This window comes from Peromyscus maniculatus, chromosome 21, assembly GCF_049852395.1.
Source record: "Peromyscus maniculatus bairdii isolate BWxNUB_F1_BW_parent chromosome 21, HU_Pman_BW_mat_3.1, whole genome shotgun sequence".
NCBI classification, from domain to species: Eukaryota; Metazoa; Chordata; class Mammalia; order Rodentia; family Cricetidae; genus Peromyscus; species Peromyscus maniculatus.
In genome coordinates this window covers 6,312,200-6,329,509 of record NC_134872.1, presented here as the reverse complement: position 1 = coordinate 6,329,509, position 17,310 = coordinate 6,312,200, and the positions used below count along the sequence as shown (strand labels likewise).

Sequence of the window (17,310 nt, the reverse complement as noted above, 5' to 3'; positions counted from 1 at the left end):
AATCATGTGCTCCCGGTGATGCTCCTGGATACAAAGCAGCAGATGTTCTACGGAGAAGAAAGGAGGCAGGCACCAGGGAGAACAACACTCCGCTCTGGAGATCGGGAGGTCAGGAGGCCAAAACCGGTTTCCTTGGACCGGAGCCAGTGCTGGCAAGGCCACACTTCCCTGAAGGCCCTTGGAGAACCCTTTCCATGGCCGTTCCCAGACACACAACTGCATTCCTCACATTTCCTGGCCTCATCTTCTGCCTCCAATGCCAGAAGTATAGCATCTTGCAGAGGTCACACGTCCGTCCTGTGCCCAATCTCTCAGTTTCTGGTGGCCTGGAGAACCCACCAGGAATACAGAATAACCTCTCCAGCCCAAGAGCCCTAGCTTAAGCTGGGCGGCGGTGGCGCACACCTTTAATCCTAGAACTCAGGAGACAGAGGCAGGAAGATCTCTGTGAGTTTGAGGCCAGCCTGGTCTACAGAGTGAGTTCTAGGAAAGGCACCAAAGCTACACAGAGAAACCCTGTCTTGAAAAGAGCACTAGCTCAGAGTTTTCACACCTGAAAACTCCACGTGGCTGCCGGACAGCAGCTACAGGTTCAGGGGTTTATGGCCTTGATGCCTTTGGGGGACATTATTCAGCTCACAACGACAGAAGCAACTCAAGGACACTTAAGGAACACAGGTCCCTGTCCGGCCTGGGAATCTGGTTGATTCCAGATGGCTTCCTCCGGCTCCACCTCCACCGGCTCACTATGTAGGTGGGTGTCGGGAGGAGGAGCTGAGTGAGCCTGAACACCTCGGCCTTGGGGAACTTCTGTGGAAGGAAAGGGGTTTCTTTCCACTTCCCCAAGGGCTCCTGAAGCCTGCTCTGCAGGATGGGTGTGAGGAGCCGGGCGGTGGCGGTGACGGTGGTGGTGGTGGCCGTGGCCATGGCGCACGCCTTTGATCCCAGCACTCGGGAGGCAGAGCCAGGCAGATCTAGGGTAGCGAGCTTAGAGAGGTCAGGGTGCCCAGATCCTTGGCCACGAAGACACCAGAGATGGGTCAGTGCATGTGCAGTCAATGTCACAGTAAATGTCACCAACTGTCCCAGGAACGTGGCTTCTGCAGACACTAAACGGTTTGGAAAAGCACAGCCAGAGGCCTGTGGCCTGGAGACGGCTGTGTGTCTTGGACATCGACCCTCTGCTGGGTGGCCATCACTGGGGCAGGCTACTCTTTGTAAATCATTTCCCACCTTCCCAAAGCTGGCCAGTACCTAGTGAGGTGACAAGAAGTCCACACAAGGACTATCTGCTCTCCTTACCCAGCTGGCCAGAGACACTTAATAGGCTGATTGTGGCCCCAAGGGTGCACTTGGAGATGTCTGGAGACCTTCTTGGGTTTCCACAGCTGGGGAGGGGCAGTGTCACCAACCTCTAGTGGACAGAAGCCAGGTATTGCTGACCCCCCGCCCCCGACACACACACAACAGAAGATCACTAACTTCCCAATACACCCAGAAGGCTGAGGAACCAGCCTGCACTCAAGAATGTTGAAGCAGAGGCAGAGGAGAAGATAATTAGTCACAAGCCTAGAAATGCTTTAGTTTAGGCATTCAGAACACTGGGGAAAAGCAAACTTCACTTGTTTGGAAATGGAGATGTATGGGGTTCTGGGTTCTAGAAAATTCCAGCACAGAGTTTGTGAGGTGAGAGGCCTAGTCAGCTACGCTGCCAGTTGGGAGAGTTGGCCTGCGCAGCTGTTGTGAGGAGGCCAAGTTCTCTGAGCCTCAAAGGTCACGGACTTCTGGACACAGTGCCAAGTGCCAAGGCTGTGCCAAGGATCATACAGGAAAGCCGTGGCGGTCTCACACAGGACACCCATTAGCATGAGGGCAGAGGAGAGAGTTCAGTGCCAGGCAGCTCCTCTGATGCCGTGTGGTGCCCTCCAAGGACAGTAGCTTTCCGAGCTGCATCCAGATAAGCTGTAAAGAACTCAGTAACGGTCCCAGGAGAGCTGCTGAGACACCACCGACCGGGCTGGGCTGACGCAAGGTACGAAAGATGGGGTAAGAACGTGCAAGAGGGGTACTGTTGTGTGCTGCCCCGGCCCCAAGGCCGTGTGACAGGTGGTAAAGACTGTTCAAATGCTGGCTCCTGAACGGGGAGAGAAGCTGCCTCAGGAAGTCCCTCCCTCAACATCCAGAACCCAGCTCACAGAAGGGGGCACATGGGGGCTGTGGTTCCTTCCAATCCTCGCAGAGAGGCTGATGAAGGCCGAGGACACTAAACCGTAGGGCAGGGCTAACGCGGCACTAAGAGCACTCTCCGTCGGCCTGCACCAAATCCACACAGGCCTCTCCAGACAAAGGGCAGCTCGGAACAGGGCTGCTGACTGTGGGGCGAAGCCCAGGGGAGTCTGTCCTTCTTCAGTCCCTTCTACAGTCTGCTTTCTGACCCTGGACCCTCACTGTCACCCCCAACATGGCTCCCCTCTTGGCTCTTCTCACTCCTTCCTCCTTTTGTTTTGGAGGCTTGGTCCCATGAGGCCCGGGCCAGCGTCACACTCCCTGAAGTCGTGATCCCCCTGCCTCCACCCCCATGTACCTGGGTTACAGGCCTGTGTCCCCTTGCCTGTCTCACACAGGACTGGACTCCAGCCCACACTGCCGCCACTGTCGGGACCGGCCACCAAGGATCATCGCAGCTGGGCTTGTAGACTGTCAAGTTCCCTCTTGGGAGGAGGGAGGAGGGAGAAGGGAGGAGGGTGGAGGGAGGGCCATGGGACCCTCACCTGAGTACCCAGACACCCCTCCCAGTCACACGTGTACAATTCTGCCCTATCTGCCCTGGTCTCAAGGTCTCTGGGAACAGCTAGAGGACACAGGTGGTGAAGGACTGGGGGAGGAGACGGCCGCGAAGGAGCCATCATCCACTCGGGGTGCAGACCCGTTGTGTCCGCTTCAAGATCAACCCCACTCAGTAAGTAAGCCTGATAAAAGCGAAGCTGATGGAATCAATCACACATTGGTTGTCAGTGGGCCTGTGGCAAGAGTGTCCAATCTCTCAAGGAAATTTTAGCTACACCTGCTTTTAAAAATATTCTTTAAGACTCATTTATGTTATGACTATGTTATAAGTGTTTTGCCTTCGTTTATGCCTCGGTGGCAATTCCATGCCTGGGGCCCTCAAAGGTGAGACACTGGATCACCTGGAACCGGAGTTACGGACAGTTACAGACAGTTGTGAGCTACCATGTGGGTTCCGGGACAGAACCCAGGAAGAACAAGTGTTCTTAACCACTGAGCCACCTCCGGCCCCATCCTTGCCTCTTAGTGGTCCTGAAACTTAAGTACACTTGCAACAATTACTGGTGTTAACATTTATTTCGTCTGCCTGGTTTTTCAGTTTTTTTAATAAAATGCTTAGCTTTTTATGTGCCTTAGCCTTGACAATAAAGCTTAAATGTAGCTGCCTTCTGATGTGTATAAACCCTTTAATTAATTTCTCCCATGCATCAGTAACCCTGAGTGGGGCTGGAGATCCCCCTCTCACACCCTGGGCACTTCTATGACTGGTGGGTAGGTCAAAGCCAGTGCAGGCCACTGCACCCACAGGGACGAAGACAAAAGCGAGGAAGGACCTCCCTCCTCCACCGAGACCCCTGGACTGGTCCTCCCATCCTCCACCTCAATTCTTTCTCCGTTCTAGCCACCTTCTGCAACGTTAGTACTCCTTCTCCAAAACCATCAGTGGTTCCCCACTGCCCACACACGATGGAAACACCTTCCCCGTGACTCAGTGTCCTCGATGTACCCACCAGTGAATTCCTAACAGGTCTGTTCCAGGACGGAAATGATGAGAAAGTACTTTCCTTCTGGAAGTGACTCATGTGCAGGCCAGGTGACCTCCCCACAGCAGAGGCCTCTCCCTCTCCATGTCTCTTCTAGATACACCCTGGTCTCAATTGGTCCTGTGACCAAAAGAACAGAAGGGATGAGACCTGGTCACACGATGAGACCCGGTCATGAGAAGGCCTACCATCCCTTCAGCTCTTGCTCTGGATTGTCTGTGCTCAGAGTTCAGCCGTTATGCTATGAGCAGCCAATGTCCTCCGACTTCCACATACATACACACAGTGCATCCATGCGCACAAGCACACAGACAGACTAAATACACACACACACACACACACACACACACACACGGTGTGTCCGTGCGCACAAGCACACAGACAGACTAAATACACACACAAATGTAACTTTAAAACAAAGGTGGCTGGATGTTGTGGCTTACACCTTTAATCCCAGCACCCTGGAGGCAGAGGTAGAGGCAGACAGATCTCTGTGAGTTTGAGACCAGCCTGGCCTACAGAGGGTCAAAAAAAAGGGGTGTGTGTGTGTGTAGGGGGGTGGGGTGTGTAGTGGGGTGGGGTGTGTATGCTGCGGTCAGAAGTTTGAAAACTCCTACTTTGCATGGTGATTTCAAAGCCCAGCAGTCTCGTTTGGCCCTCGGGGTGCCATCTAAAGATAAGCCCACCGACCATCACACTCTGGCACCTGCCAGCTCCCTAAAATCTGAAAACGTATCCTACGCTTGTCTTGTCCCCTCAGCCAGGTTCCTCACGCCTGGAAGAGGGGTGTCAGCTGAAGACTGTGTCTGAAGCACCTGTCACAGCTCCGGACCCAAGGAAGTGCTAAGCAGCCTGGAGAGGCAACAGGTGCAGACTCTCGAGATGTGTACAGAAAACTGAGATGGAGCTCGAGCCGAGCCTCCGTGGGAGGAGACAAGGCTCAGGCTGAACTGCGGCCATTGTTGCTGCTCACGTGACAGAAATCAGTGCAGCTCAGCAGCTCTCGCAGCCTAGAAGACTTCCTCCTCCTCCTCCTCATCCCATTCGGGACCTTCAGAAGCCTCTACCCCCTTCTTCCTCTGAATGTGGGTCTGAGAACCGCAGGGGCTCTTGCCCCAGACCTTCCAGAAGGATCTACAAACGACCTGAGCCCGATGACAGACACACAGCTCCAGGCTGGCCACCCTGCTTGGCAACAGGAAAATCCGCCGGGTGTAAAAGGCAGAGAAAGGGAAGTGTGGAGGCCACAGCAGCTCCTGGATCCACTGAACATCAGAGATGAAAACGGAGCCAGGTTTCCCCAGCCCCCAGCAGGGACCCGCCATGATCCAGCCTGCCAAACCCGCAAGACAATGACCATCAAACCCCCTGGGGTGCCCCTTCTGAGAGTTTCTAGAACCTGCCAGGCGTCCTGAGAACAGAGAAACAGCATGGGAAGCCCAAAGCATTGTTAGATTCTGCTGAGGGCTCAGACACCCAGCAGAGAAGGAAGAGCCCCCATTTCTGCCCCATAGACCTGAGGGCGGGGATCAAACGTCCATCATGTCCCTGACAGATGTGAGGGCACACACACACTTAGGAAAGAGAAGCAAAGGGATCTGGAGTTCTAGACCAGTCTGGCTACAAATCCAGGCTCTGTCTCCAAACAGCAACACATCTATGGATAAGCGGAAGAAAACGATGAACGGCACATCTTGGTGACCCGTTGCACCCACATGGCAGAGAAGAAAGAGTGTTCATTTAGTCACTCAACAAACACTGCCTACCCTCTGTAGCACGGAGTCCCTGAGACACAAGAGGAGCAAGAGTAAGTCCTTGTTTTTGTGGAGTTTATTTTTCAGTGGGTACCAAGGTACCACACTCCACACTCCTAAAAGACCCTACATGCGCCACACACAACGGATGACCCCTTGAGGAGCGCCCACTGGGCGTTAAGCGATGGTGCAGATGCTGTGATAGGCGCCCGTGATCGGGGACTCAGCCTGCGGAATCCCGCGAGGCCCGGCGCCTATGTGGAGTCAGTGAAGCGGGCTTTACCTTTACCGTGGGTTCGTCTTCATCTGTCGGTGAGCAGGAGCCACTGAGTGAGTGCCACGTGCATACCCACACCGCTGCACAGCGCTGCAAGACAGAAAGGGACCGTGGTCCGTAACTGAGTGGTGCCAGGGTCCCAAAAAAAAAGCGCTAGGAAACGGAACACTGGGACGCAAAAACCAGTGGTCCCATGTGACCTCACACACACACACACACACACCCTGGGAGGCTGCTGAGCTGAGCTTGAGTCGGCAAATATTTCCCAATCCTGGAAGGAGTCTGCACTTCCAAGCAAGCAGACACCAGCTCTGCTGATCTTACCTGGGTGGGGCGGAAGGAGCTGCCAAGGTAAAAAGAGGTAGTGCCCAACACCCCGCCAGCTCATAAAAGGAGAGGCCCTGAGTCACACGAGATTCCTCAGGGGAACACGGAGAGACTGAAGTCACGCCCCAGTCACCAGCCCCAAGTTACGAAGGCCCGGGGAGAAGACCCACATGCCTGAAACCTGAAGCTGACGGCCTGCTTCCCGGCCAGGCTCCAGCTAAGCACCCAGCTCCCCTCCGACACCCTGGAATCCCGCTGCCACAGCAAGCCACACCCCCTGGCTCTCACGGCACGCAAACATGCTCGGCGACATCCAACCATCTCCAAGAAACAGCCACAGGGCAATCTGGGACGGCGCGGCACAGACAAGGGCACCAGGCACAGGGCTTCGGGCAGAATACAGGCCAGAGCCTGGCAGGCCATGCCAGCCTGAGTGCTGGGTAAGGAAGAATGCCCCCAAGGGGGACAGTACCATGGGGCTAGCCTGGCACTGCTGGCTCCCCAAGAGGCACTAGAGGAGGGCACTAGAGTACACACACACACACACACACACACACACACACACACACACACACACACAACATACACGCAGACATGCAGCAGCACCCCGTGAAGGCGGGCCTCAGGAGAGGACTCAGCTGAAGCTGATGGAGGCCACAGCTCTAACGCCTCCTGAAGAGATGAGCCTCACTGTACCAGGACCACGCCAGGCTCAAGCCCGGGTGACAGCGTGCACAGCAGCCAGGCAGCTGTGTTCTATCCAAAATCGAGGCGCACCAGTTTCCCAGGCTAGTCTCCACACTGGCTATCCTCCCAGGCCTCTGGGAAAGAGAGTAAGGGACCATAGGTGGGGCTGGGAGGGGGAATACGGGCTGCTTTTCCTGGGGGGCTTGAAGGACACCCCAGAACGCAGCGGAGAAAAGGCAAGAAGAAAAGTTTCCAAACAGAGTCGGGGGTGGGGGGTCGATCCAGTGAACTATGGAGGTGACAGGAGATGCCACTGGCAAGGGCCTGTCCACCCGCACCTTGAAGACAGGCATTGACCCACGATCTGCAAAAATCCCCAAATGGAAAACAACTATTCCCTTGAAGGCTGCAGAATGGATGCGCCCCAGGAGGCTACCTGGCCAGCGCTGCTAGGACGTTCGAGGCTCTTCCTGGACTGGCCCTGTGCTCTGCCCAAGGCTCCCATGCACCGCCTCAGCACAGAGCGCTGTGATTGTTGGTTAAGTAAAGACGGGAGAGCAGCAGACTGCTCTAGGTGTTAGGTAGGGGGCCAGAGAGATGGCTCAGAGGTGAAGAGCACTTGCTACGTTTGCAGAAGACCCAGGTTCGATTCCCAGCACCCACAGAGCAGTTCACAGGCATCTGTGACTCCAGTTGGAGCAGCTCCAAGGCCCTCTTCTGACCTCTGAGGGCACACAGCACCAAGCACAGACGTGGTGCAGACAGACAGACAGATGCACCAAAAGAGTGTCAAGCAGCGTCTCTGGGGAGCCAGAGGCTGGACTAATCATTGCCAAGCTCTCAACTGCACCCCTCAAAAATGACTTGGGTGGGGTGATGTAGCCCAGTAATACCAGCACTCAGAAGACAGAAGCAGGAAGATGGCCGCCAGATAGGAGGCTAACCTGAGCTACAAAGTGAACTCAAGGCCAGCCTGGGTTACAGAGTGATACTGTCTCAAATTTAAAGGGGGGAGAGGGAGTGAATCAGAGGGCAAAGGTTCTTGCCACCCAGCCTGATGACCTGAGTTCAATCCCTGGGACCCATACGACAGAGAAAACTGATTCCCAAAATTTGTCCCACACACTCACACAAAAACAAATAAATAAATAGATATAAAAGATATAAAAAAAATAAAACCTTTATGGATGTTTTTTCATAGAAAGAAAAGATCTCTTCTAACCTACTCTCTGCTCCACTCCCCCCGAATCCAGCACTGCAGAGGGGTCTTGGGGGCCTGTGGAGAGGAGAGGGGCCAGCCACAGGCCAGCCACAACCGTGCTGCGTTCCTGGAAAAGGGTCAGTGTACACCGAGATCACAAAACTAGTAAGGTCCGGTCGGGCTGGTTCTGTTGGCTCCCGGCTGTGGCTCCAGAAGGCTGCCTGTTCTGTGGCCAATTCTGGCTCAAAGACGGAGTGCAACCCTCACAAGAGGAAGCTAAAGACATGGTACCAGCGAAACAAGGGGCTCCCGCTTCTAATAGGAGAGTGGGTCACGCTTCCAGGGTCTGCCAAGACCACGTGGGGTAAAAACAGGGTAAACATTCTTTCCTGAGGATGTCTCCAGGGGTCCAGGGCCAAATCAAGGGGCCCAAGCCCAGACACACCCGAGACAATGATCCATGTGCCTGGAAGCAGACAGCTCAAGTTCCTTGCAAGGCCTCCCTGGTGCAATCCCACAGCTTGCCCAGGCAGATACCAGGGCAATACCCCAGACCACACCTGGGCAAAAGGAACAACGTCAGCTGCCTCTCCCAGCCACAGGAAATGAAGCTGTCCAGGAAATGGAAGCAGAAAAGGTACCGAGAGACCACGTCCAGTGACCAACATGTAAGGCTCATTCCATCAGTGAGAGACAGAGGACAGAAATCCAGTGGCCTTTAGTCAAGGCATTGTGACTAAAGGGTGCAGATACCCAGCAGCCCCAGGGCAACCAGGCCCATAATCCATTAAAAAAAAAAAAAACAGAGAGAGGGGAACATATTCTGGGGCTGGTGAAGGGCTCAGCAGGTAAAGGTGCTTGCCACCAAGCCTTGATGTCCTGAGTCTATTTCCAGGGTCCACACAATGGAATGAGACAACCAACTCCCAACTCCAGTACCTTGTCCTCTGACCTCCACACACCTACACCTCACCCCATATCCACACCCCACATAAATAAATAAATGTAACTTTTAAACAAAAAAAGCTCTTTAGAGCCTGTACAGGGAAGAAAACCCACGTTGACGACCAAAGTCATCCCCGGGCATGGCTTCTGGAGACTTCTCTTAGCTCTCTGGGATAGGGCAGTGCGTGGAAGGGAGGAGTGAGGGCAGAGAGCTTTAAGTACCATGGTTTAAATGGGCTCCATAATATCCCCAATGAATCCCTATTTCCTGGCAGGGGAAAAGAGTTAGTTATATGAGGCCTCCGGCTACCGCTGGCACACATCCAACTCAGAGCTGTCTCTCCCCAAGGGTTCCTGGAAGTCAACAGACCCATAAAGGGGAAGTATTGTAAAGCTGAGATTAGCAGGGCCTAACAACTGGACATCCCTCTCAGTACAACACCCAGTAAAACCCTCCCACTAGAACAGACCCGGTCAAGAATGGTCAACACCCCACTCTGCCACCCTCCCATCTCCACCGAAGGGGAAACCTCTGGGTTCACCCCGAAGCAGAGGCAAAGAACCTAGAAACGCAGCGGTCGGGTGACCAGAGGTGACAGGGACGGGACTGCTCCCAAGGAAATCAGAGGCGTGCAAAAGCAGGGCCTCTGCGGGCCGCCAGGACAGAAGAGGCTCGGATAAACCGGACCGGCTCACAACATCCTAGGGAAGATGGGGAGGGATCAGGCAACCGGAGAAGCAGGGGACGGGGATGGGGACAGAGAGCAACGACCGACAGGACAAGGATGGGAGGCTGTCGGGGGAGGCAGGAGGATCTCCAAAGAGGGCTGGGTAGAGAGGGGCACCAGGGAGGCACTCGGGAAGAGGTCAGAAGGGAGGTGGAGATGGGGTTCTCGTGGAATCGGGAGGAGATGAAGCCACGGGGCCCCAGAGGGGCTCAGGGTGGGCAGGAGGCGGCCGGGATGTCAGCTTGGAGCAGCCACAGAGGTCTCCGTACTGTGGACCCCGGTGGCGGAGCCTCAGCGCACAGGCCGAGCGTGGAGGAGCCGCAGCCCCGCGGAACGCAGCCTCCGGAGCCCCGACCCCACCGTCCCCCTCGGCCCGGACCGCGCTGGCCTCTCCCGACCCGCACGGACCTGTCTCGGTCGCCTCCCGCGCCGCCGCCGCAGCCGTCCCGCAGGCTCCGCAGAATCCCCCAGCTCCTGCCAAAACTTTTCCCATTAATCCCCGGCTCCGCCGCGGCCTGCGGCGTCACACGCTCCCAGCCCCGGCCCCGCCCCCTCTCGCTGACGTCACCACGCCTCTCGCTCCCGCCCCTCCCAGCCGCCAGGCACTCGTCACGCCCTCTTTCCCCAGGGCAGCAACCAATCGCCGCGCCGCCGGGGCCATCGCTCCGCCCACCGCCCTGCTGCGCCCCTGGCGCGTCGGCAGCGCCCTCTGGAGTCCGATGTGGGAGCAGCAGCTCAGGAAGGCTCTGGGGAGAAGCTAGGGAAAGCGAGGAAAGAAGGTGGAGGTCATCTAGTACAACCTCCTCGCTCTTCCCGAGGAGAAACTAGGCACAGACGTGTGTGGCTTTGAAAGAAGCAAAGCTAAGGGCGACGGGGCAAGGAGTAGGGGCAAGCTGTAATATTCAAAAGAGTTCTAGGGCAGAGCGTGGGGGATGAAAGACCTGGGAATGAAAATACATACATACACAGACCCATTTTTAAAGTATTTGTCTGTTTTTGTACGTCTGAGAGTTTTGTCTGCGTATCTGTGCACGATGTACGTGCAGTGCCAGCAGAGGCCAGAAGATGGCGTTGGATCCCTGCAAGTGGAGTTACAGCCAATGGAGAGCTTCCGTGTGGGTGCTGGGAATGGAACAGCGGTCCTCTCCAAGAGCAGCCAGTGCTCCTCGCCACTGAAACATCTCTCCAGCCCTCCAGTATTTTTTTTTTTTAATTTGAGGAGAAAACTGGTGGTTCATTCGATGACTCAGCAGGTAATCATGCTTTGCCTTCAAGCCTGATAACTTGAATTCAGTCCCTGGTTATCCTCTTCAGCAGGTAATCATGCTTTGCCTTCAAGCCTGATAACTTGAATTCAGTCCCTGGTTATCCTCTGACCTCTACAACACCCCCATGCATGCACATGTGTACACACACACACTATAAGTTTAAAAAAATGTAATAATAATATTAAAAAGAAACAATTGGGAGGTATGGTGACATTGTAACTCTGGCACTCAGGCGGTGGATAAAGAAATATCAAAGGTTCGATGTCATTTTTAGCTATGCAGGAAGCAGTTCTAGGCCAGCCTGGGCCGTATGAGACCCTCCCCAACGGGAAAACAAATTCAAAAAGAACTTTCTTCCCTCTTGAGATCTCTTGTCACTGGAAATTCATGGTCCTGAACCTTGTGTCTACCTAAGTGGGGGGGGGGGGGCTGCCTTCCCTGGCAGAGGAAATTCTGATCTTGTCTAGAAGAAGGACCTCTCATCCCAACTTGCCTCTTACCATGTACCCTAAGAGGGTATGTAGCCAGAAGGCAATCTGGCAGGAGCTGGTTTCATCATCTTGGGATGATCAAAACTTGACTGGCAGGAACAGTCAGCAGGTACCTCCCTCCTCTACACCTCCATTAAAGGCTACCTCTGCCCTCTTCAGGCACTGCTTACACCACATCCTCAGCGCTCTGGATTTGAGATTCCCACACCACTTCTGTTCTCTGTCTCTCTCTCTTTCTCTGTCTCTCTCTCTGTCTCTCTGTCGTGTGTGTGTGTGTGTGTGTGTGTGTGTGTGTGTGTGTGTGTGTGTGAGAAAGAGAGAGAGAGAGAGAGAGAGAGAGAGAGAGAGAGAGAGAGCGCTCCAGCTTGGAAGACAGAGAAGAGTGTTGAGCATCCTCCATGGATAGATTTCCACATTGTTCCTTTGAGGCAGGGTCTCTCCATGAATAAGGAGCTCTTGTTTTGTGGGATAGGTTGTCAGCCAGCAAGTCTCGGCTATCCTGGTTCTGGCCCGATGGTCTGCAGTTTCAGGAGTGCTCAGGACCATGCCCTGCTTTTGTGTGTATGCTGGGATCTGAACTCTGGTCCCCTGCTAGTGCAGCAGGAGCTCTTAAATTCAGAGCTGTCTCTCTACCCCCTTTTATTGCCCTCCCTCCTCCCCGGTATTTTGAGACAAGGTTTCTCTGTGTATCCCTGGCTGTCCTGGAACTCACTCTGTAGACCAGGCTGGCCTCAAACTCAGAGATCCACCTGCCTCTGCCTCCCGAGTGCTGGCATTAAAGGCATGTGCCACCACTCCCTTTTATTGCTTCTTGAAATGAATTTGTATTGATTGTTTTTTAAGATGTCACTTTTTTTTTTTTTTTTTTTTTTTTTTTTTTTGGTTTTTCTAGACAGAGTTTCTCTGTGTAGCTTTGCGCCTTTCCTGGAACTCCCTCTGTAGTCCAGGCTGGCCTCAAACTAACAGAGATCCGCCTGGCTCTGCCTCCTGAGTGCTGGGATTAAAGGCATGTGCCACCACCGCCCGGCAAAGATGTCACCTTTCTTGTCCTCTGAGACTGCAGTAAAAATGGACTGTGGAAGTAAAAGTCCTCCCGAAGGCTTCTGCCATCTTTTGTTTAGATAGGCTCCCACGGAGGACCTCAGGCTGGTCTTGAACAGGATGACTTTCGTGTCTCCATACCCACGTGCTGGAGTCCTCCATGCCAGTTCACATGGCACTGGCATGTGGGCCAGGACTCCATGCATGTGAAGCAAGCTCTCGGCCGACGGAGCTACATCCCTAGACCTCTTTTGAGTTCTTTTTTATAATGTAATATTTTTGTTAGTTCTGAGAATTTTGTACTTGCATATTATGTATTTTGATCTTATTCACCACTCACTCTGCTTCCTGACTCCTCCCCCCATATCCAAATCCAAACCTTTGTGGTTCTTGCTACAGTGTATTTATTTTTTGTGTGTGTGTGTGTGCATGTGTGTGCACATGTGTGCACTCAGGGATATGCATGTGTGCATGCGTGTGTCTACTTGCCTGCACAAGTGTGTGTGTGTGTATGTGTGTGTGCATGCTTGTGCACACATGCGAAGGTCAGGGCACATCTTACAGGAGTCAGTCTTTCCATCACGTGGGTCCTGGGACTTGCAATCAGATGGCCAGGTTTGTTCGCAAGCCCCCTTGCATGCTGAGCCATCTCACCGCTCCCCCTGGGTTCTTAAGTATTCTGTTTGGGGGCTGGTAAGATGGTTCAGTGGGTAAGGGTTCCTGTTGCTAAGCCTGTGACCCGTCCTCTTCTCAGGATGCACACGGTCCCAGGAGAGGGCTGATTCCTGCAGCTTGTCCTCTGACCTCCACACGTGCGCCATGCTGAACTCATTCACCTCCATAAATAGTTAAATAATAATTAATCAGTCTGCTTCTGTTACTTGAATCACAACCCTGCCTGAAACAGTGCTCCCAAACCTTCCTGTTGGCTATATTTGCCTTTGGGGCAGCTGGGTGGGAAAAGCAGATTCCTGCCAAGTTTTTATGGCCCTTTGAAGGGAGCCAGGGGTCTCAGCTCCCCAGACCTGCCCGGAGATGCCCAGTGTCTGCGGAGTTTGTCCCCTAGCGTCCCGCTCAGAGCTGTGCCGCCTCTGGCCTGCAGGTGGCGCCTGCTGACTCTTGGGAATCAATCCCCTCCTTCCCCTTCTCTGCGGCAGGGGCAAGGGTAGCGATTCAAAGCAGCCACTTGCCAGGTCTGGGTGGCCCCCTGACAACAAGGTCTAACATGCCTGAGGCATGCCAGCCCTGTGTCCTCACCCATCCTTACACAGAAGCCACACTGAGATAGAGAGCCTGGGGCCACAATGGCTATGTTCCCTGTGGGAACCCCAGAGTTTGGGGGTATGGAACAGGACACACTCTCCTTTCAAGATGTTGGACAGGATGGGGGAATTATTTTATTTTATTTTATTTATTTATTATTTGTTTGTTTTTTCAAGACAGGGTTTCTCTGTGTAGCCCTGGCAGTCCTGGAACTCACTCTGTAGACCAGGCTGGCCTCAAACTCACAGAGATCCATCTGCCTCTGCCTCCTGAGTGCTGGGATTAAAGGCGTGCGCAGCCGCCGCCGCCGCCGCCGCCGCCGCCACCACCACCACCACCACCACTGCCACCCATCGGGAGTTATTTTCTAGCCTTGGGACTAAAAACTAGGAGATATCTTCTGGTCCCCAAGACGACCATGCTGCTCAAAATTAGATTGCATTCAGCCATCATGTGGTCGTCCTTGTTACATCACACCTCCACCATCAGTGCTTGCCCATGCCTCACCCCAGGACGCTGGAGAGCCCACTGGGGAAACTGAGGCACAGGGGATAGTTGGTGATCTCGAGTCTAAGTTCTTCGTAGGGCTGGGATGTGGGAAGGCCCCATGTGACCACAGCATGGCAGGAGCACAAACTCACCTTAGCCATTATGATGGTGTACACACTTACAACCCAACACTTGGGAGGTAGGGGCAGAAGGAGCAGGAGTTCGAGGCCAGCCTCAGCCTCGCAGTGAGTTCCTGGTCATTTTGGGCTATATGAGACCCTGGCTTAATAAACAACCCCCAAACAAGAAACTTTATCGACATACGGTTGATGATTTGGTCAGTCATGGTGGTACATGCCTGTCATCCCAGCTCTGGGAAGGCTAAGGCAGATAGAGATCTCAAGTTCCTAACAAGCCTGGGCTATAGATCTTGTCTCAAAAAAGATAATAAAGATTTGTAAATCAGCTAATCAACTCAATCAGTCAACTCTGTCTAGTTTTCAAGACTCTCTTAAGTAGGCCTTCTGTTACTTTTTTCTTTCCTCCTTCGTGTGTGTGTGTGTGTGTGTGTGTGTGTGTGTGTGTGTGTGCTTTTGTTTTGTTTAGATGGTGTGTGGGTGGGGGGGGGGGGTGACGTACTATGTTCCTGGCTGTCCTAGAACTCCCGATGTAGACCAGGCGGCCCTGGAACTCTCAGAGATCCTCCTGCCTCTGCCTTTCAGGTGCTGGGACTAAAGGCATGTGCTACCTTGCCCAGAAGTTATTTGATTTTTATCATATCTCCCCCTTTTCCTGTTTTTGTTTTGTTGTCTCATTACTGTTTTGAGACCAACAGGGTTTCACATATTCCAGGATGGTCTCAAATGTCCTCTGTATGTAGCCAAGGATGACCTTGAACTTCCGATCCTCTTGCCTCTGTCAGTTTATTTATCATTAGTGTGTACGTGTGCAAGTGCACATGTACCATAAAGAGCAGAGCATGAGGTCAGAGGATGCTTCCAGGGACTTTGAACTCCTGATTCCCCTGGATAGTCCACTCTGGCAGGAGAATGAATGGGTGAAGGAATGGCCAGCCTTCCTTCTGAAAGCAGAGAAGGTGAGGTTGAAAACAGGAAGACCATTTCCATACACAGCACTCGGGAACTGACAAACTGATTTTCTCCCAACTCTTTGCACACTATAGATTCCCTTCTCCAATCAGAAGGACATTAATTCATCAGTCCTATGCCCTCCAATAGCGGGATCCTGAGTGTGCATGCCTCTGTGTGTGTGTGTGTGTGTGTGTGTGTGTGTGTGTGTGTGTGTTTTGAGATGGAGACTCGATATGTAGATCAAACTGGCTTAAAAGTTTTTTTCCTTCATCTGTGTATTCCCACTCCCCTTTATTTTTGTCAAACTTTTGATCCACCTGCCTCCATGCCTCCTCCTGCCCCTCAGGGCTGGAATTACAGCCCCATACGGGGCTTAGAATTCAGCCTTCTTGAACCCAGATACTCAGTGCTTCTTCAGACCTACTTATTGAGTGCTGTCCTGGTCTCCTTCATATGTGTAGGACACTGAGAGATTGCTGGCTTGGTGGCACACACCTGACATGTCAGTGTGTGGGAGGCTGTCGGGCAGACTGTGAGTGGAGGCCAGCCTGGGCTAGAGTGAGTCTGAGGGCAGCCCAGCATACAGCAACAACACATATAAAAAAAAAGTTAATAAACAAAAGAAGAGTGAGAGGCAGCTCCCGAGGGGTGAGCAGCGAGGGAACGTTCCCGAGGCCCTGGTTTCCATCCTCAGCACCGCAGGAACAAGGCAGCATCCAGGGCAGCCTCAAGTCCCAGCGCCACCTTAAGCATCCCTCGGGCCCGGTTATCCCCACAGCACTTGGAGTCTGGACTCTCCCTCCCCCCCCCCAGCCCTCACCTCTGCACCCTCTCGTGCTAGCAGCTGTTTCTGTGACACTTTAAATGTCACAAACTTCCTTGAAAGAGCACCAGGTTCACTTGCAGAAGCTGTGAACTTTGTGACCAGATAGCAAGCCAGCTCCAGGAGGGCAGGAACCCTTTCTAGATAATGGCTCACACCAAAACGTCAGACCTGGCCCATCCTCCTGACTCACTGAACTGGATGAGGGATGGGCTTGAACTCCAGTCTCCACTCTGTCATCATGTTCTAACTGCGTCACACCCAGTCCTGCATCATACCCATTCAATACACGTTTGTCCCACAGATTTCTCAAAAGCAAGCCCTGGGCCAGGCGCTGGGAACAGCACTGGAGAACTGAAGTCTTTGCCTTCAAGGAATGCCAGCACTTAGTTACAAATGCTGTGACATGAACCGAGGAGAAAGCACTGCCGTGGTGAGACCTAGGAGGAAGAGAAAGCTGAGCCTAGATCCTTGTAGCAAGTCTTCCCACAAGGAAGCGGGGCCGGCAAACTTGACTGTCAAAACTCACAGTGCAAGTCCAGGAAGATGGCTCAGTGGGTAGAGCATGCTGCCAAGCTTGGTGACTTGAGTTTGATTCCAGGGACTACGTGTTAGGAGTGAACTGACTCTTGAAAGTTTTCCTCTGACCGCTACACACCACCATGGCACATGTGACACACACACACACACACACACACACACACACACACAGTGGGTATCTGTTCCAGCTTTGGCCTAGAAGTACCACTCCCATTGAGGCTTCAGTAACTGTCACGCCTACAAGCCGAGACAGGACCCCCGAAGACCCGAGATCCAGATGGGCCAGCTCTCTTGGTTCCTGGATCCTGGACACTGGGCCGAGACTCTTCATCTCAGGGTCGTGGGTTCGTGCCCCATGTTGGGCGCCAGATATTGGTTGAAATATTAAGGCAACTCCACGTAGTTCAAAGGGAGGTTTATTTTGTGGGGTAACTTACAAGTGAAGGGATAGGTTGCAGGTTCTGAGAAAGGTAAAGCACAGTCCAGAGGTGTTCTCTGGAGAACGCTGCTCGGTCTACCTCCAGCATGACAGTTACTGAAGCCTCAATGGGGGTG

The 17,310-nt window shown here is 53.4% G+C and overlaps 1 protein-coding gene across 3 annotated transcripts in view; it reads right to left on the bottom strand.

Moving 5' to 3' along the window:
• Ppard (peroxisome proliferator activated receptor delta) overlaps positions 1–10,302 on the bottom strand; it is a 75,537-nt gene extending 65,235 nt beyond the window's left edge. Inside the window, exons 1-2 of one of the 3 annotated variants that reach the window (XM_006983116.4) lie at positions 10,158–10,302; positions 5,868–5,951 (exon numbers count right to left, since the gene is read on the bottom strand). The gene's annotated coding sequence lies outside the window, so the exon portion shown is untranslated. Of the gene's footprint in view, positions 1–5,867; positions 5,952–6,185; positions 6,470–10,157 lie in introns of those variants that run through there. The other 2 variants (XM_076558365.1, XM_076558364.1) reach the window with 2 other exon arrangements.
• Between the last annotated feature and the right edge of the window lie 7,008 nt (positions 10,303–17,310).